This window comes from Ranitomeya variabilis, chromosome 4, assembly GCF_051348905.1.
Source record: "Ranitomeya variabilis isolate aRanVar5 chromosome 4, aRanVar5.hap1, whole genome shotgun sequence".
Lineage (NCBI taxonomy): Eukaryota > Metazoa > Chordata > Amphibia > Anura > Dendrobatidae > Ranitomeya > Ranitomeya variabilis.
Window position 1 is genome coordinate 650,201,655 of NC_135235.1, and position 22,164 is coordinate 650,223,818.

The window sequence follows — 22,164 nt, forward strand, 5'->3', positions numbered from 1 at the left end:
TTGGCCTCAAACATTCCACTTTCTGCTGCATCTCTGACCGCTCCATCACTATCTTTTTGCTGGCTCCTTTTCCCCTTACTGTTGGGGTTATTCAAGGTTCAGTCCTAGGCCCCTCGTTTTCTCCTTATACACTGCCCATATTGGACAAACCATCAGTGGATTTGGTTTTCAGTAACATCTCTATGCTGATGACACCCAATTACACATATCGTCTTCTGAAATCACCCCTTCATTATTACAAAATTCCAGTGATTGTGTTTCCGCTGTCTGTAACACTATATCCTCCTTCTATCTAAAACTGAATCTGTCAAAGCCTGAACTTCTGTTTCCTCTCTCCACTAATCTACCTATGTTTGATAATGCATTTCTGGGTGTGGTTCCACCATTACTCCCAAGCAACTTGCCCGCTGCCTTGGGGTCATATTTGACTGAGATCTTTCCTTCACTCCCCACATCCGATCACGTGGTCCCTCATGTCACCTCCACCTTATGAAGTTACGTAGGTTGGAAAAAGGCCTGGGTCTATAAAGTTCAACCTTTTTCCACCAATTGTACATTTTTGTCTCTAATTTAACTATAATCCACAATATTATTTGTACTGAGGAAATCATCCAGCCCTTTATGAAAAGCTGTTATAAAGACATCTCTAAAATTCAACCTTTTCCCACGTGTGACTCTACTAAAATGTTTACTGTTGCTCTTATTCTTTCTCGTCTGGACTATTGCAACTCTCTACTAATCGGTCTCCCTGTTACTAAACTCTCCCCTTTCCAATCCGTCCTGAATGCCGCAGCCAGGATCATATTCCTTTCCAACCACTACACCAGTGCCTTTACCCTATGCCAATCATTGCACATCCGCTACAGAGACTGGCCTATCACCACACTTGTCTAACTATCTTCGTTTTGTTCATACAAAATTTTCTTCTTCTTCAAGACCCTCATGCCATCTGTTCATACACCCTCCATGCAGTTAATAGCCCTCTGTGTCTGTACTTATACACACACTGACTGCTGACTGGTTCATGCAGCATTATGTGAATAATCTATTTAGTATATTATGGCTGTAACTATTATGTCTCACCTATTTCCTCATAGATTGTAAGGTTATGAACAGGGCCCTCACTCATTTTGATATCTGAGTTATCTATTATTCTGTCATGTTTTTATTATCTTTACCAGTCCCCTCTAAAATGTAAAGTGCTGTGGAATATGTTTGCGCTATAGAAATAAAAAGTATTATTATTCATAATCCAACAGCAGATGAAGATTGAAGCAGCATCAGCCCATTTTCTCAAGTCCCCCTCCATGACAGCCGCAAAGCAGGTTGACTCCCACCCTAAATAGGACAGGAAAACACTATCCTTAGTGTTTTTCCTGTCACTGTGGGGCATTAAGAGGTATTCTGAGGTGCTTTGTGACTGGCAGCAGACACTGCTCACTATACCTTCGACAGCTAAGGTCGATCACCTGGCCTTCCTCCTCTGTTAGCTGCCCGTAACCTAATGTAGAACTTCTACATTCCTCCTGTGCCTCCAGGTAAAGCAGAATGGTTGTAGGCTGGGGTCCTCCAAGAGCTAACCAACCTTACTCCTCCCCTCCATGTTCCCTGAGTGTGTGAGCGCAGAAAGTGACATTGGACGCGACTGCACTCCTGTTCGACCTCACTTCTGGCTGTTTTCCACGGTGGAACTCTTTGAGGCTGCCAGTGCCTACAGGGCGTTTTCACTTATTTTACACCTTCTGGCAAGTGGAGTCTCATTCTGTGAGTTGATGCCACACTCTTAATTTATTATTAGTGGGACTAACAGAAGACTCCCTAAGGTACGACCTATATTGTCTTCATCTATGGAGGGTTCATCATCCTTCTCAGGCCTCTCTTTTGGAGCAAGTTAACCATAATGCTAATAGATGTAAGGGCCAATCATTGAGTTGTCCTAAGTAGCTTTCAGGTAATTAATTTGTCATCACATATACAAACTAATAAACAACTTAATGTATTATCTAGGGGGTTGACTTTCTCTCGTACTAATTCCTTCAATTTATTCACAGCAATGAAACTTTTATTTTGAAGAAATTGCACAATAAAAATGCACCGTTCTATGATTTGGGAATCAGTGCAGAGAGAGACAGAGAGGTTCTTTTCGTGTTGAAAGAACTATTATGAGAACAAACATTTGAATCTCAAGGTAGATTCGCTGAGTCTCATGCCCAGATCTGTGAGATTTCCCCCCTTGCCCCTCAGCCCTGCTGTGGAGATCTTTACAAAACTAGTAGTGGAGGATTTAAAAAAAAATGTGTCTACCAGACACAGATTTGATAATCTTAGCTCAAAATAAAGAAAGGCCCTTGAAGAATTACAGTCTTTGAACAATGTAGTTTTCAAGGCAGCAAACAAGTGATCTGGCCAATTGAGAAATATGAAAAGGAGACATTTTGCTCATTGAAGGACAAAGACACCTATCCTAAACTTCATTAAAGCCCAATGACTTCTTGGAGCAGCTCCAAAGAATATTAATTAGAGCTTATGCTAGAGGAATTATTGACAAAAAAATCCTTGAAGAATTAACAGTAAAATTCCTTAAGATGCCTACTATGTACCTCCTCACCAAAATCCATGAGGAATCTGTCAGGCATAGAGAGTTTGAATGACCCGATATGCAAATTTATACACGTCTATTTGAAACCATTGGTGGAAACCCTGCTTTAATTTGTCAATGACACAAAGAACGTCCTCAACAGGGTTGACGACGTCTAAATGGAAAAGGATGTGATTATCATAACAGCTGATATTGAAACATACAGATACATTCAGCATGAAGATGGGCTTGAGGCTGTCAAATTCTTCCTGAAGACTAGCACCCGGGACAGTCATATGTATGAATAGGTTCTTGAGTTGCTCTACTTTGTCCTTATGCACAATTATTTTGTTTTTAAAGATTGTTTTTGTTTACAAAAACATGGCACTACCATGGACATAGCCTGTGCGCCCTCATACACACCTGGAAATCTGGGAAAGGGGTATCTTTGGTCATGTGCAGTGTTGGCAAAAATATATACATGATTTATTGACTTTTTGGCAGGGCAAGGCAGAGCAGCTGGAGATGTTCATGGGTGAATTAAATTCAAATCCATTGAACATCATGTTGACCTATAAATACAGTAATAGAAAGATTAATTTTCTTGATACAAGCCTTGAAGTGGACAATGATAAGTCGATATAGACTGATATATTATATGTCTATATGGGTAAATTCTTTATTGCATGTGTCATCTGCCCAAAATGCTTTTACCATCATGGCTGTTTCGTTTGGACAATTCCTCAGGATGGAGTGGATCTGTTCATCTGATGATAGATTTGAAATACAAGCCAGGGATCCCAAATTAAGATTTCAGGAGAGGGGGTAGAGTGGAAGGTGTAGTAAGAAGGCATATAGTAGAGCAAAGACAGCTCTACTCACCAATTTATTAAGATACCCTGTGAAAAATATGATTCAACATAATAGCCATGAGATCCATTCAGGATAAACACTCATCAGTATCAAAGACCAATCCAGTCTTAGCACAATCACTTTCTGAGTCTCTGTTAATGAGAACTCGATGGGGGGGGGGGAATCTTACATACCCTTGTATGGAGCCACTATGTGCCAAAGTTAACCAACCCTTTTTCCTCAAGAGGTTCTGTAGTAGCTTGTTTTCCTTGTGGTAATTGTCTTGCCTGCATCAATGTTCTCCGCTGTGCTTCCTTTGAATCTGCAGATGGAAAGTATAAATTTCATATTGGGCACTATATTTCCTGCGGCACCGCATATGTTGCTTATTATGTGATTGCTCCCATATCTATGTGGGCCTGACTTCATTGAGGATTCCAATAAGGGAGCACATGAGGGACCTTGGTATGGCCAGGACAGGACAGTGATTGACAATTCACACTTGAAAACTTTGTCATGTCACTTTAAAAAAGTACCATGGATGTGACCAGGGTCACTCACAAGTCGGGGAATTTATGTCATCCATGTTGGCTTTAGAGGTGGCAATGTTAAAAAAAAACAACTATTGACTCAATGCGAGGCTAGGTGGATAATTTCCTTCGGCACTATGGCCCCAAATGGGTTGAATGAGCTATTTAGCTTGACATCCTTTTTGTAGTCATTCCACTCTTTGTCCTGTATTTTCCTCTATATATTTATATTCAATATACTTTTTAGTCAATTTCAAATTTCTATAAAATTTCTTTGTATTTGTAATTATTCTCTCCCCCATTTGATATGTTCCAGACTGACTTTTAGTCGTTGGAAATATATATGGCCATAGTTTGTTAAAGTTAACCAATCATTCACTCCTAGCCCTCTTGATGACATTCTTCAAACAAGAAAAAATGACTTATTTGGAATAGACATCTGTGTGCATGAAAACATTATATGCATATTTTGATGGAACAGAAATGTACAGATCTCATTCATTTTGTCACGGGTGTATCCGATGCTATAGACAATCGCTCTGCATCTGGCTGCAGAAGGTCTCTGCGTTTGGCATTGCAGATGCCTTCTTAATCCTTCTGACTTGTGGACCCAGTGGCAACCTCCCTCCAGCCCTAATTGACACAGTTGGACGTGGGTGTTTATAGAGTCTCAGTCTGATTCAGGGAGTTGCCAGTGATATACACATTGTCCCTTGTGAAGACTTGGAACTATAGCAGTCGGCTTACTTCCTCTCAGGTGCTGTTGGAGGATGTTTGGTGTTACCTCTGAGTCTGCCCAAGCCCAAGTTGCTTCCCCCTTGTTTGTCTCCCTCCTTCTCTTTAATGTACAGTGGGGACTGACAAGTGCTTATTCCCTCCATTTCCCTATTCAGGGCCTAGCTCTAGGGATATACAGGGCTTAGGTTCCTGTTCGGCAATTGGTGTGTGGAACCAATATAGGGACGGTAGGGGAGGCAGGGTGCTATTAGATCTGCCTAGGGGTCTCCACTCCCCCTTTCCCTAGTGTTTGGATTTCCTTCCTCTCTTCCCCTCATGTTGCACTTAGTCTTCCCACACTGTGCGTGACGCATTCTTAATGTTCTCTGTTCTTTTATGATCTGTAATATTACATCTGGACTAGAGCTTATTTTTCTTAAGTTGAAGATGACCGATTTTGAACTGTATAGTAACTCACGATTATCTCACATGCTTGCAAAACTGCCGATGTGTCAAATGGGGTCTGCACATGTGCAGGAGCCTTGTTGTTGCATCCATGCTCCCGGGCTTGACGCCGGGTATGACACTTAGAGGGTGGTTGTGGTGGAGTGATGGCCCGACTGTATTAACCAATGCTGGGAATTGTGAACAGCATTTAAATCTTCAACTTGAGGTGGGTGGTACTGGATTTCCCTCTGATGAAGCAATGCTCTTGAAAGATTGCGAACCCCGCTTAGGGGACCCTACTTAAGTGTACTCTATCATTGGCACTTACATCTAATAGCACTATCGGTATGAACCTATGATCCGTAAGTTGGTCATGCTCAGCTGAGAAACTTATGAGTTTTGAGACCTTAATACTCTTTATAAGAGCTACATTTGTCAGCTAGAGGAGGTGATGGCATCATATAGGTGTTTTTCATGTGCAACAATTTTAATTAGAGACATGTCATTATACTATACTATTGTATTAACCCCCTTTTTTACTATTTATATTTCTACATGAATTATTGTTAAGATATATGTATGACCCACCTTATAGTACTACCTCTCCTCTGTTTTTAATAGTTTTTATATAAATATCACTTTGGCAATTTATAGCAGTAAATAAAGTTTCTAGAGTTTTATCTATCAAAAACGCAGGTAGTTCCTATCTTCAGTCTCCAGATATAGCAGAGCAATTTACATTATTCTACTCCTCTCTATACAATCTAATGACCACTCTACTCCACAACCCAACTGTAACAAAATTAATCAATTTGTCGCTAATATTAGTCTTCCCCAATTTAGAACAAATTAATCACCTAAACTCTCCTTTCACCACAAATTAAATAAGTTCAACAATCCAAAAATTAAAGGAAAATAAGTCATCAGGCCCAAACGGCTTACCTAATGAATATTACAATATATTTAGTCAACATCTCATCTCCATTATCTTCTATGTTCAACCATGCAGTCAATGAGACTTCTTTTCCTAAAGAATCTCTCCAAGCCACTATAGTCGTGATTCCCAAACAAGGCAGCAAGCCCTCATCAGCAGTGAGCTATAGGCCTATCTCATTGCTAAATAAAGATCTATGCTAAAATGAATGCCCAGAGACTGCTAAATGTTCTTCTGTGACTTATACCGGACCAGATTGGCATTTTGAGAGAAGGCAGACTTCGGATAGAACAAGAAGAATTTTGAATCATCCAGAGAGGAGAGGTGCTGGATCTAATTCCTAAATTATTCTTGTCTGAATCACAAAGACTGTCCCAAATCTTTCTTATTCATAGAGTATATAAGACCCCAAGTGTCCTCTTTAAAATTGGTATAAGAGTGGACAACATGTGTCCAAGATGCGGGAAAATCGATGGTCTCCTAGTGCACATGATGTGGTAGTGTGTGAACATTGGCAACCATTGGAAGGGGTACTTGACTTGATAAAATCTGTGTTCGGAATCCATATATCGTTGGAACCCAGAATCTGCTTACCTAGTCTGTTCGAGGGGCAATGGATTATGATTTCCCTATAGCTATCTCTTGAGTGCTATTTCAAGCTAGAAAACTATTAGCACTACACTGGATAGAAAAATGCCCCCAACGATAGAAGAATTAAAATCCAAACTAAATAATGTCTTATGTATGAAAAGGGAACATATATTAAAAGAAGGGACCTCAAAAAATTTATAAAGACATGGGAACAATGGTTAATTACTCTGGGAATTGCATCGGCAAGCCTCCTCAGAAACACTATGGTAGACCGTCTGTACATCTCCTTGTCATAAACCTGTAAAATCTAACTCCTCTCAGATCCCTAACTCACCTACCCAAAGTGTTAGATTTTGGTTCTGGGATTCTGTGATTCTCTATATTTTGGCGGAATATATGAGTAATCAGATAGTTATTATTTATATTTGCATTCATGTATGTAAACAAGAGTAAGCAAATGATACCTACGATGAATGTTTAATAAAATTAAACCCATAATCCTAATTAATTAGGCAATAAGCACTTCAATATGCAATATACCACATTTTCTACCAATACTAGTACAAAGTGACTGAGAGGATGTTTAGGAATAAAATAATGTTTTTTATTGAATACAATAATTAAAAACTAGATTTAAAATGACAGGGGAAAAAGGAAAGAAAAAACCTCCAAAAAAGTCAGGGAAAAGGTACAGTTAAAATGGAATGTTTTTACAGCTACTGCACTTTAAGAGAAAATCAAATATGAAAAATTATGTATAAGCCTGCTGAGTAGAAGGAAGAGGATACCTCGCACTTCTACCTGGATATCATCTCAGACGTATTATAGCAGCTTTTTTTCTTTTTTTCAAAGGCCATACAGCAACCAAAAAAAAACAAAAACACATACACAAAATATATGCAGTAAACTAAAGTGCTTTGTGACAAACGCCTGCAAATAAGGAAATAGAATTATTATATGTACCAGAGGGCCCTTAGTAGTAGGTTGGCTACGATGTACTAAAAAATTCCTATTGCGGCTGTTACTGTGAGTAAGCACTAGCATAAATTAACTCCATTCAAATGGAGATAGTGAGATGGATCAAAAGATATTACCTGCAATGGAATGCTGGAATGGCAAGCAGTGCATGAGGAGGACTGTGCCAGACCCTGCGCCTGACGAGCGCCGTTTCGCTAAATAGCTTCTTCAAAATGGGGGCGAGATAGCAGTACTGCAGTGCGCAGGCGCTGGGCCTCTCTCACCTTTCCCGGCGCCTGCGCACTGCAGTACTTTGCTCTGCCCTCAACAGGGCAAACAAAGTACGCCTGCGCCGGAGCCGCAGCGTGAAGCCAAGAAGAGGACGTCATCGTAAGAAGATGAGAGACCTCGGACCAGACCGCGACACCCATTGGATCGAACCGCCTGCCCAGGCGAGTATAATCTAACCTCTTTTTCATATCTTCCAGGTTAAATCGGGGGCTTATCTACAGCATTACAGAATGCTGTAGATAAGCCCCTGATGCCGGTGGGCTTAGCTCACCTTCCATTTTGGGGGTGACAGGTTCCCTTTAAGAAGTATATTACAAATAAATGATCTTTACCTTTTACCCCTTTCAAGAGAATTTGTTACTTTCAAAGAGAATCCCATGAATATCTTAATTTGGACAATGACGAATATCTACTCTGTTTTTAATTCTGATGTCTCTTGAAAAATTTAATTAAATGTGGAGCTGGGAAAAAGATCTAAATAATAATTTCCTCCTAGATAAATTAAAAAAAAAAAGCGGTGGCACTAGCGTACAGTATTAACGCAAACCTACATGAACATGATTTAAACATTTTATATAGGTGGTTTTACACTTCCACTAGACTTTGAAATGCATTTCCTGATCAATCTGATTTATGCTTGAGGAGTTGTGGTCAATGAGGCAATTTTCTTCACATATTCTGGGAATGTCCAAAACTTTTGATATTTACGAGAGATGTCGCTTTACTATTGAAAAAAAAATCAATGAGTTTCCAGTCAAAATTTCTCCCCAATGGGCTCTCCTTTTTCTAGATGGTGACCTCTCTCAAACAATTTTGAATTACTGTGTATACTCGAGTATAAGCCAACCCGAGTATAACCCGAGACCCCTAATTTTGCCACAAAAAACTGGGAAAACTTAATGACTCGAGTATAAGCCTAGGGTGGCAAATGCAGCAGCTACTGGTAAATTTCAAAAATAAAAATAGATACCAATAAAAGTAAAATTAATTGAGACATCAGTAGTTTAAGTATTTTTTAATATCCATATTGAATCAGGAGCCCCATATAATGCTCCATACAGTTCATGATGGGCCCCATAAGATGCTCCATACAAAATACGCCCCATACAATGCTGCACAAATGTTGATTATGGCCCCATAAGATGCTCCATACAGGCATTTGCCCCATATAATGCTCCACAAATGCTGATTATGGCCCCATAAGATGCTCCATAGAGATATTTGCCCATATAATGCTGCACATGGCCCCATAAGATGCTCTATACAGATATTTGCCCCATATAATGCTGCACATAGCCCCATACAGATATTTGCCCCATATAATGCTGCACATGGCCCCATACAGATATTTGCCCCATATAATGCTGATTATGGCCATATAAGATGCTCCATACAGACATTTGCCCCATATGCTGTTGCTGTGATAAAAAAAAAAAAATGACATACCTCTCAGGCCCCCGGCACTTGCTATATTCACCTGCTCCCCGTTCCACCGATGGGCGCCGCTGTGTCTTCCCCGTCATCGCGCCCTCTGACCTGAGCGTCACTGCAGAGGACGAGGAAGATGCAGCGGCGGCCAACTGTGGAATGGGGAGCAGGTGAATATCGCGCACTGCGTTATACTCACCTGCTCATGGCGCGGTCCCTGCACATCTGTTCCCCGGCACCGGCAGCTTCTTCCTGTAGTGAGCGGTCACATGATACCACTCATTATAGTAATGAATATGCCGCTCCACCCCTATTGGAGTGGAGTCGGGTCCATATTCATTACTGTAATGAGCGGTACCATGTGACCGCTCACTACAGGAAGAAGCTGCCAGGAAAAAGCATATGCAGGCTCCGCGCCAGGAGCAGGTGAGTATTATTACACAGCTGCCGCTCCCCCTCCCCTGCCGACCCCTGGGAATGACTCGAGTATAAGCCGAGAGGGGCAATTTCAGCCTAAAAAAAATGGGCTGAAATTCTCGGCTTATACTCGAGTATATACAGTAGTTTCTTTACATTTTTTTCTCTTTATAATAACTTGTATTGCATCAAACTGGAAATCTATGTATATTCACTCTAATTCTGAAATAATTGATATTGTGTTCTCCCATAACTCCTTTGAAATCTCCTTAGCTTTAAGAATAACTCTTAACCTAAATATAACTCCACACTCCTCTTGGAAGGCAATATTTCCTCCAAGCAAGAAAAGGCTTTTGATATGATGCAGAATTTTTTTAATCTATGCTTTATTTTATGTTGTTTTTGCACTTGATGTGTTAATTGTTGTGGTTCAACCATATGCTAAGTTGATCTCAATTTCCTTTCCCATTTTTTTCTTCTCTCGTCTTCCTCCCTACCTCCTTTTGTCTTTTCCTTTGTTTGGTTGCCTTTCCTTTAATTCCTCTCTTGACCTCGTTCTTATTCCCTACACTGTACAAATCCCCTAATAAAAAGAATTGTGAAAATAAAGTTTCCAACATAAGCATTAACTCCTTGTGTCCTCCCTTTGCTAATATATTTTTTGAGTTGCTTTAGGCCGTTTTTATAAATAGTTAAGACATTGCGAGATGGCTTTCCTTGAATAATGTATTTGGATTATATATTATATATAATATTAGCTCAATCATTTTGTAGGATAGTTCTAGGATCTTCTGGTCATTGATGTCCTCATGTATCAGGGGGTGAGTTGAGGGCCCCATTATTGGGCTCAGAGTTCGTCCCCATCCCTCAGAGACAGATGCCTTACAGCGCCCACTAGAGGTCTTCTTCCCTACTGTGTAATCCTGGTTATGGAGAGACACATTAATAAATCTCACTACAGACATTTCCAGAGTCCTCACCTCTCCAGTTCTGTCCGTTATTCCCATAGATAAGAATGATATATTGTGACGTCATCAGAATCTCTCCAGTAAGCCGGAAGAGGATCTCTAGGGTGAGGTGTAATATCCTCTCCGCCATCTGCTCCTTGTCCATATCCATCTTTGATGGGTAAATCAGGAAAATCCTCTCATATAGAAGATCTTCACTGAGAGGATGTGATATTGTAGAGACCTGAATGAGAAGACGATGAGCCCATGTACCATCATAAAAATCCTATGTAATAATACAATTATTGGAAATAGTATTGGAAGCATGAGATTTATTATTTTACAGCAGGCAGTTTTTTCTTTTTTACATCTACTAATAAATCCTATATATTTTACGCCATACCAGGGACAGACTGGGACTAAAATTCAGCCCTGGCATTTGAAGTTACACAGGCCCACTTGTCACATGGTGACTTTATAATATCTTTGTACACTTGTAGGCAGGGCCGGTTTAAGGCAAAGTGGGGCCCTACGCCTAGGCAAAGTTTAAAATGGGGCCCAAAATGCTAACATATTGCACATCACACAAAAGCATTTTGGTTGTATTTACAAGCGCTGAGTTCAGGTCGCTAAATGAGTTTGATCGACAATACTGAAGTTGATCAACACTTGTTTCCCGGCCTCTTTCCACCGTCTGAGAAAGAATGATGGGACAGAACGATCACTAACAGATCACAAACCGATCCCCATACAGTATCATGTTATTAGCAGCACATCTACAGTTTACAGCGGCGATGTGCTGCTGAGAACAATGATTTTTGTTCCGGCAAAAACAATCTGAATATGCAGCATTTTACTTGTTTAGTAAAATACACCCCATATTCCTCCATATATTATAATGTGCTCCACAGTCCTCCATATAGTATAATACACTCCCTATAGTCCTCCATATATTAAAATACACTGCTCAGTCCTCCACATAGTATAATACACTCCTCATAGTCCTCCATATAGTATAATGCACCGCCATAGTCATCCATGTAGTACAATTCACTTCCCATAGTATAATGCACCCCATAGTTCTTCATATAGTATAACCTATTCCCCATAGTCCTCGATACAGTATAATGCAGCCCACATATAGTATAATGTAGCCACCACCCTACAGAATATAATGCGGCAACCCCACAGAGTATAATGCAGCCACCCCACAGAGTATAATGTAACCCCATAGAATATAATACAGCCCACCTCCCCATAATATATAATGTAGCCCCCCATAGAATATAATGCAGCCCCCCATAGTATATAACACAACCTCCCCCATAGTATATTACCCAACCTCCCCATAGAATATAATATACCCCCACAATAGTATATACCACAGCCACATAGTACATAACATGGCCTCCCCATAGAAGATAATATACTCCCCATAGTATATAGCAAAGCCCGCATAGTATATAGCACAGCCCGCATAGTAGATAACACAGCCCACACAGTAGTATATACAGCACAGCCCACACAGTAGTATATACAGCACAGCCCGCACAGTAGTATATACAGCACAGCCCGCAGTGGTATATCCAGCACAGCCCACACAGTGGTATAGCCTGCACAGTGGTATATCCAGCACAGCCCGCACAGTGGTATATCCAGCAGAGCCCACACAGTGGTATATCCAGCACAGCCCGCATAGTGGTATATCCAGCACAGCCCGCACAGTGGTATATCCAGCACAGCCCGCACAGTGGTATATCCAGCACAGCCCGCAGTGGTATATCCAGCACAGTGGTATATACAGCACAGACCGCACAGTGGTATATACAGCACAGCCCGCACAGTGGTATATACAGCACAACCCGCACAGTGGTATATACAGCATAGCCCGCACAGTGGTATATAGAGCACAGTGGTATATACAGCACAGCCCGCACAGTGGTATATACAGCACAGCCCGCACAGTGGTATGTACAGCACAGCCCGCACAGTGGTATATCCAGCACAGCCCGCATCTCTCCTCCTCCCCCCCCCCCCCCCCCCGAGAATGTCCCCACAGTCCAGTAAAAAAAAAAAAAACACTCTCCTCACCTTTCCTCTTGCCCGCGTTGCTTCCTGCTCCTGTCTCAGCGGCTGCAGTCTGCCCGGGACACAGCAGGTGCGCGATGATATGACGTCATCGCGCACCCGCAATGTCAGAGGCAGAGCGGGGAATGATGGGAGAGGGAGCGTCTGTAGACGCTCTCTCCTCCATCATTGCATTCAACTGTACCGGCGACGCCGGTATAGGTGAATGCGACGGCAGGGGGGTGAGTCGGCGGCGGGGGGAGGCGGATCGAGCGGCCAACGACTGGCACCGGCTCTTCTGGCATTTGCCAGAAGTGCCCGATGGCCAGTCCGGCCCTGCGCCATACATACAACAAGCAGTTTCTTCCTTGAACTCTTCAGCTAAATACGCTTCTCATAGACTCGTCCTCTATAACGCTAATTCTCATCTCATTTACCGACACTGGAGTAGTATATTGTTCAGCTCAGGGGAGGTGAAAAATATCTGAGTGGGCCCCTAACAGGCGGATATATCATTGCTGCAATTTGTGTGGCCACATGTGGGCCCAAGAGGTAAGGGGGCCCATTTCTACCTCCAAAGAAGGTGCAATTTTGCATTTTTAGGAGCCCTTGGACTGCAGAGGGCCCATATGTTGTTCTTGTACAGGGGCCCTTTTCTGTCTGTGTCTGCCTATGGCCCCTAACCAAATAACCATGATTATAACCTATGGTTGTATAGGGGAACCTCAAGAGATTACCGCCCTGTTATTGAAAATAAATCTCTATTCAAAGACCATTAGGAAAGATATATATCTTGGTACCGTATTAGCCAGTGGATAGAAAAATATTTAGAATTGAGAGTCCTCAGTGGTTGATACCTTTTAATGGCTAACTGAAAAGATGGTAACAAATTGCAAGCTTTCAAGACTACTCAGGTCTCTTCATCAGGCATAGACTAATACAAATTCTGAAGAATCACATATTTATGCACAATACAGCTCAGAAATAATGCCATAGATAACAGAGGTGACGTGAAGCAGAACTACTATTATGTGAGCGATAAACAGTTATGTCCATAAATATTGGAACAGTTCATAGATAAGGAATGTTTTATTGTCCTCTGAGTGGGGTCTGGTTCTGTTATGATGCAAATTCTTAATTGATGTAAAAAGACATAAATCCATGCGACACAAAGACCAGCACCAATATATCTGTACAGGGGTCTTTATACAGATAATGTTACCCCAGCATTTTGAATTGGAAAAAGGCATTGGGGATATTTTATTCTAATTTCCCTTAAAAAAAAAACGGTCATAAAAAATAACAAATAACTGATTAAAAAAGTGGTTTGTTTTCCCACATTTTGTTTGTAGGAGACGTAAAGAGCCAAGGCTGAAGATCCTTTACCTCCAAAAGTCTACAAAGAGGGAAGATTGGCAACTTCGAGTTTCCTTCTCTGTTTTGGGACAGAACGTTAGGAAAAGGAGCAGAACATTTTGCATTTTGTATGATGGCGTAGGGGCAGCAGATGCAATATTTGTCCATATAGTGTAAATATATGAATACAGTTAGGTCCAGAAATATATGGACAGTGACTGATTCTTCATGATTTGAGCTCTGCATGCCACTAATTTGGATTTCACATGAAACAACTGAGATGCAATTAAAGTGTAGATTTGTGGGTTTAATTAACCCCTTCACGCCGCAGCCTTTTTTTGTTTTTGCGTTTGTTTTTCGTTCCCCTTCTTTACAGAGTCATAACTTTTTTACTTTTCTGTCAATATGACCATGTCAGGGCTTATTTTTTTGCGGGACTTCTAAGAACAATTTCTCAAAAAAGTGAAGGTGAAGTTTGAAATTGAAATTTTATCAAAATTATGAGCCACTAGGAAGGATTGTAATTGCAAGTATTCAAACCACCTAATTTTCTCATTTGGAAACTGAGCCTGTATAGAGACAAAAGAAGGCAACTCCCCGTCTTCTAGCATCTGAAACAATCGGGTATCCTCCACTGCCCTCCGACCGAGAAAGGATCCGCGCAAGTATCCAGGGAGAAAGGATGGATTGAAAAACATTGATGTAAGTGGGCTAATATTTCTATCTGGAAACCCCTTGTTTCTCAGAGTGTACCATATTTTAAGTGCGTCTCTTGTTAAATTACAATCCGATTCCCCAAAACACCACGGCAGGTGTCTTAAAGGGACATCTAAACCCTCCTGTTCCACACCCACCCATTGTTTAGCATCAGATTGAAAGTGCCAGCCTAGAATCCTAAATAATGAAGAAGCCTGGAAGTACCTCCTAAAATTGGTAAGACCGGCACCACCTATAGGTTTAGGTCGAGAAAGCGTCTGTATGCTTATGCAAGGTAGAGTTTACCCCATATGAATTTGGTTACAGCCGATCGTAATTTACAGAAGAAACTATGAGGGGGGGGGGGAATCGGTACTGTTTGGAATATATCTAAGAAACGGGGTAAAATGTCCATTTTGATAGTGTTCGTCCTTCCAAACCAGGATAGTTTAAATTTTCTAAACTCGAACAATTTATTAGGATCAGAAGGGACCATGGCCCCTAGATATTTCAGATATTTCAAAGACTCTCCTTGTCATTTAAAAGGAAATTTATTAATGATTTGAAGGACCTCATTCTGAGAAAGAGATACATTTAAGGCTTCTGATTTGAAATAATTGACTTTAAAATTGCTGAGTAATCCAAACCTATCATTCCTTTAAAATCATTGGAAACGATATTTGTGGTTGTGATATATAAAGGAGTAAATCATCTGCATACAGAGCTGTTTTATAAGATTTAGGTCCTATCGTGTATCCATGAATATTGCTATTACTTCTAATAGCGTTGGCTAGTTGTTCCATTACCACTACATAAAGTAACGGGGAAAGCGGACAGCCCTGTCTGGTTCCATTGTTGATCTTAAATGGGCTGGATTGTGAACCATTTACTCTAACCCACACTGTTGGACCATTATATAGGGCTAAAATTTACAGTAGAAAGTGAGGACCTAAACCTATCTGTCTCAAGGCTTCCTCCATAAACCCCCAATGGACTCTATCAAAAGCCTTCTCTGTGTCAGATAAAAGACCTAGTGGCGTGGAGATAGTTTTTGCCTGGGAAATGATAAGTAATATCTTCATTGTATTATCTCGGGCCTCTCGTCCTTTGACGAAGCCTACCTGATCATTATTGACTAGGGAAGGAAGTAAAGGGGCTAGCCTCTCAGCTAAGATTTTTTAAAATAAGTTAAGGTCTATGTTTAAGAGAGAAATCGGCCTAAAGTTGGCAATTATCGATGGTCTTTACCTGGATTAGAGAGCACACTAATGCGTGCCTCTAGAGATTGGGGGACAAATCCAGTATTTTCATTAATAACATTGAAAGTTTTTGCCATTATTGAAGAGTGTTGTTCCCTAAAGTTTTTATAAAACGCCAGCGTGAATCCACCTGGACCAGGTCATTTATCTGACGGAGAGGGCCGTATTGCAAAGTTAATCTCCTGTATTGAAATCTCCTCCTCTAAAGCTTTCCAAACTGAGCTACTCAACATAGGTAGGGATGTTTCCTGAATGTATTCTTTTATCTTATAGGAGAAGTCTAATGGAGCCATATCTGCAAATTGCTTCTTAATATTGTATAAATTCTCATAAGAAAAAGATCCACAATTTCTTTTGGGTTGTGTGTATCCCTGCCATTCTGGTTTTTTAACAAACGGAATAAACGTAGCAGACACACGTGGATGGAGCAGTCTGGATAATGGTCTCCCACACTTGTCCGATAGTTCATAGAAAAAACATTAAGATTTTTCCATGGAGATATTTTTTTTTGGAGATATTTTTTTTATCTAAAATTTCTCTAAGTTCATTTATTTTTTTGTCAAGCCAGCAAGCGTGGAAGCAGATAGTTTGTTTATGTGAAATTTCAAGAGAATGAATTTGCTGTAATAATTCATCCACTTTCCGAGCTCTCTCCCTCTTTAACCTAGAACCATGCTTTATCAGAATCCCTCTCATGACGCATTTCAAAGTCTCCCATTGCAAGGGAGCTGAAGTTTGGTCAAAGGTATGTATTTGGATAAAGGAGTCAATAGATTCCTTCAGCTCTGAAGCACATTAAATGATAACCTTATCAGAGATTTTATCTCCACATCCAAGAACGTTGGATCAGAGATGGCAGAGATAAGGACAGAAAAATCAGCATGATCCGACCACAGAATGTCTCTTATTGTGGCCTTTGGTTGCCAGGACAAAGCATGGTGGCTCAAGGGAAAGAGGTCGATGCGGCTATAAGAATTATGTATATGAGGAGAATAATATGTGTAGTCCGTCCACTGAGGATTCATTATCTGCCAAACATCAGTCAGTCGGAGGGCATGGAGAACCCTTTTAAGAGAACACAGCTGTCTCACCGAAAAGCTTCCCTCCCAGAGGAGGAGTCTACCTTTGGGTTCATTGTAAAATTGAAGTCTCCACCTATGATTAGTGATGAGCGAGTATTGACGATGCTCAGATCTCTGCCCTGCATATTTCATGGCTGTAATACAGCCAATAAACATAGCTACAGCTTTACCGTGTACGACAGGCAATCCCTGCATTTTTCTTTAAGCCACTCAATATGCGGGGCAAGGATCTGAGCATCGCATCCGAGCACCGGCAATACTAGGCTGAGACTCGAGCATGCTCTCTCATTGCTACCTGTGATGAGTGTACCTTCTGTGAAATTAGAGAGTGAGGTTAGGAATGCATGGCATGCTGGGATCTGGCCCTTATTAGGAAGATACCAGTTAGCAATTGTGTATATTGAGTCTGCAATTTTTATCTTGAGAAAGATGTATCTACCCTGTATGTCTATACATGTAACAATGAGAGAAAATGCTAATGACTTATGGACTGCAATGGAGACACCTTTGGATTTTGATTCAGGATTTGTGCTATGGAACCAGGTGTTGAAGAACCTATCTTTTAACTTAGGAACATGATCAGATTTAAAATGTGTCTCTTGTAACATAAGAATTTGGACATTTTGTTTATGCATGGAATAAAGAATCGGAGAGCGCTTTTGAGGGACATTAAGACCTCTAACATTGAGTGAACAGAATTTGACGGAGTTCATTTTGCAGACCAAGAATAGGGTTTGAAAAAAGATCGGGAAAAGAGGAAAAAGAAGACATCTCCAGAAAAAGTCAGATTCTCTGAGTAGGTAATGATGTTTCCCTTTAAAAAAAAATGGGGTAAGTGGGCGGGAAGCAGGAAAGAAAGAAAATAAAAATAAAAACAATCGAATGGGAGACCCTCCCATCCGCAAAGAAAGTCCTCAAAGAAAATGACTGATAGGGGGAAATATAAAATTCCACACCCGTCTAGCGGAATGTAGATCCCCTTAGTGGAAGCGCGCTTTCCATAGAGGGTAGCTCTCCCCTGGGATCAAACAGCAGACAAAAAATAACATTAAACTAATAAAATAAAAAAAATGTAAAACGCATATTATTTCACCAAATCTTGAGCACCCAGATCGTATATGAGCGCATCTATATATCTCTGTATCAACTAACGTAGAAATCCCAGAATGTTAAGCATTAATCACATAGACTCCCTACTAAAGCCTTTTTTAGTAAACCCCACTTTCCTATGTTAATCCTGTAAACCTCGTACAGCGGACAGGAGAACAAGTAGAAAGGCAAATAAATGAAACAAATACATTAAGTGAAACTAATCAATCTGGGGTTGGAGGGCCCATTTCCTCTGTATTACGGCCCTCGGTTTTCATGCCAAAGCTGCGGTTTCTCCTTCTCTCAGGATGAGGTATATTGTCTATTCCTAGGCCTCTGGGTAGATCTGGCCATTCTGATGGAGAAATCTGGACTGAAGGAATTCCCAAACCATTAGTGAACATCGGCAAGTCTCCCAGGGTACGCAAAACATGCAAAGTTCCAGACAGTCTCACTTGAAGTTTAAAGGGAAAGCCCCAAGAATAAAAGATTTTATGTTGTCTCAGTATGTCTAGAAAGGGTCTCAGAACACGTCTCTTCTGGAGTGTGCACCATGACAGATCATACATAACTTGGATAACGTTCTCTTTATATATGATGGTTTCCATTGTGCGGGCCTTAGCAAGAATGTTCTCCTTTACTTTTGTATCTGTGTATCCGACATATTACATCTCTCGGTCTAGTTGAATCAGAGGATTTGGGTCTTAGGGACCTATGAGTCCTGTCAAATTCTAAGTCAGAGTCACGTGGTACATTCAGTATATAATTAAAAATATAACGCAGGGACTCCTCTAACTTGTTTTGCTCCACCGACTTTGGCAGACCTCTAATCCTGATATTATTACGTCTCCAACTGTTTTCCATATCATCCACCAGTTCAGCCAAACACTTCAGCTGATGTGAGTGAGCTGCAATTATCTGTTCTTGTGCATGTAATCCCTGAGAGACTGCTTCTGTGTGACCTTCATTATTAGCCACTTTTTCAGAAAGCTGCTGTAGTTCCCCTCTAATAGCAGCAGTCTCAGCTCTATAAGAGGATTCAAACCTGGAAATGTAATTCTCCCTATCCTCCTTTGGGATAGCGCTTATGTGAGACTTAAGGTCTTCCCATACATTGCGTGCCTGTGTTAAATCACCACGTCAGGCCCTCTGGCTGTACAGAAATGCCATGAGACCTGTCCCTCAGTGTGGGTAGATAACTGCTCACTGCCTATGAATAGGAAAGACTAGACATCCCCCTCTGCCCCTGCATGTTGTCTTTAGAAGCCTGCATCCTGTGAAGCCTGTCCTCGTTATTTATGTAACTCATTCTCTCTGCTGATAAAAAGGGCTCCATATCTGCCATCTTCTTTTCAGAGAGGCAGGAGGACAGAAGTACATCTCCAGGGGCTTCTTCCACAATCTTTTCCTCCAACACGCTCTGAACAACATGGGCCGTTGCCATCTTGGGAATCACAAGTTTTTGAGTGGAGACTGCTGAGCTTCTCAAATATCATGAGGTTCCTGTCATTCATACCAACGGAGGACATCTGCTTGATTGGCCGTAACTTGCACGTTTCCTAGATGACATTTGGCAACTAGTGATGAGCGAATATACTCGTTACTCGAGATGTCCCGAGCACGCTCGGGTGTCATCAGAGTATTTTTTAGTGCTCGGAGATTTAGTTTTTATTGCCGCGGCGGAATGATTTACATCTGTTAACCAGCATAAGTACATGTGGGGGTTGCCTGGATGCTAGGCAACCCCCACATGTACTCATGCTGGCTAACAGATGTAAATCATTCAGCTGCGGCAATAAAAACTAAATCTTACACTTACAAATACTCGGAGGACACCCGAGCGTGCTCGGGAAATCTTGAGTAATGAGTATATTCGCTCATCACTATCGGCAACAAATAGCACTTCTAATTTGGGTCTGCAGTCATCACCCAGGCAGGAGCTGAATGGCTGCACGTCCTCACTCCTCCATAGCCAGGCCACACCCCCGATGGCTGCAGATTTTTATCAAGATTGTCTTGGTACATTTGTCCATTCATCCTTCCTTCTCTTATATGAAGTTTGCCAGTGCCGTATGCTGAAAAACAGTACTACATCATGATGTTCCCACCTCTAAATTTCACAGTGCCTTTTGGTCTGGGTATAATTTCTCCTTGCAGAGAGTGACATACCAAGCATGCAGAGATTAGATTTTTGCGCAGCAATGCTCCTCTGGGAAATATGCAGACTGTCTCTTTAGAGAGGAATAGGACTAGAACTCTAGTGCCACCTATAGGAAGTAGCAATCCAAGAAGTCAATGTCAACTCTTTAACGAGCCTTGTCACATGACTTAAGCTTCTTAAAGGGTCGACATTGACTTCTAGGACTGCTACTTCCTATAGGTGGCACTAGACTTAAAGTCCTTTTGGTCTCCAAACATGGTGTATATTATGGCATCCAAAAGTTCAATTTTTTTGCTCCTCTAACAAGACTATATTCTCCCAGTATTTCACATTCTTGTCTAAATGTTGTTGAAAAAACTCTAAACACTCTTAAATATGCTTTTTGTTCAGCAATGGAGTCTTGCATGGTGAGCATGCATACAGGCCATGGAGGTTGACTGCATTACATTTAGTTTTCTTTGAAATAATTGTACCTGCTGATTCTAGGTCTTTTGGTAATTATCAGGTAATCATTGTCTCTGGGACAATTTTTTTGATAATTCTTTTCACTCCTCTGTCTGAAACCTGGTCGTGGCCAGATTATGTTGAAATTATGTTCTTTCAACTACTGGATTATTGCCACAACAGTTCTTACTGGAACCTTCAGTAGTTTAGAATTCTTCTGTAACCAATGCCATCAGTATGTTTTGCAACAATAAGGCTGCAAAGGTCTCAAGACCGCTCACTGGTTTTACCCATCATGAGATGTTTCTTGTGCGGCATTCTGGTGAAAATTACCGTATATACTCGAGTATAAGCCGAGACTCCTAATTTTGCCACAAAAAAAACTGGGAAAACTTAATGACTCGAGTATAAACCTAGGGTGGAAAATGCAGCAGCTACCGTTAAATGTCAAAAATAAAAATAGGTACCAATAAAAGTAAAATTAATTGAGACATCAGTAGGTTAAGTGTTTTTGAATAACCATATTGAATCAGGAGCCTCATATAATGCTCCATACAGTTCATGATGGGCCCCATATAATGCTCCATACAAAATATGCCCCATATAATGCTCCATACAGTTTATGATGGGCCCCATAAGATGCTCCATATTAAAATATGCCCCATATAATGCTGCACAAATGTTGATTATGGCCCCATAAGATGCTCCAGAGATATTTGCCCCATATGCTGTTGCTGCGATAAAAAAAAAAAATCACATACCTCTTGTCGCTCAGGCCCCCCGGCACTTGCTATAGTCACCTGTCCCACGTTCCACCGTCGGTGCCGCTGTGTCTTCAGCATCCTCTGCACTGACTGTTCAGGCAGAGGCCAGCGCGCACACTAATCGCGTTCTCTGACCTGAGCATCACTGCAGAGGATGTGGAAGATGGAACGGCACCGACCATGGAACGTGGGACAGGTGAATATGCCGTTATACTCACCTGCTCCTGGTGCGGTCCCTGGTTCTCCAGGCGTGAACAGCTTCTTCCTGTTTTGAGCGGTCACATGGTACCGCTCATTACAGTAATGAATATACGGCTCCACCCCTATGGGAGTGGAGTTGGGTCCGTATTCATTACTGTAATGAGCGGTATTGTGACCGCTCAATACAGGAAGAAGCTGTCAGCGCAAGGAGAACCAGGGACCTGCAGGGACCGTGCCAGGAGTAGGTATTATTAGACAGCTGCCGCTCCCCCTTTCCTGCCAACACCTGGGAATGACTCAAGTATAAGCCGAGAGGGGCAATTTCAGCCTAAAAAAATGGGCTGAAATTCTCGGCT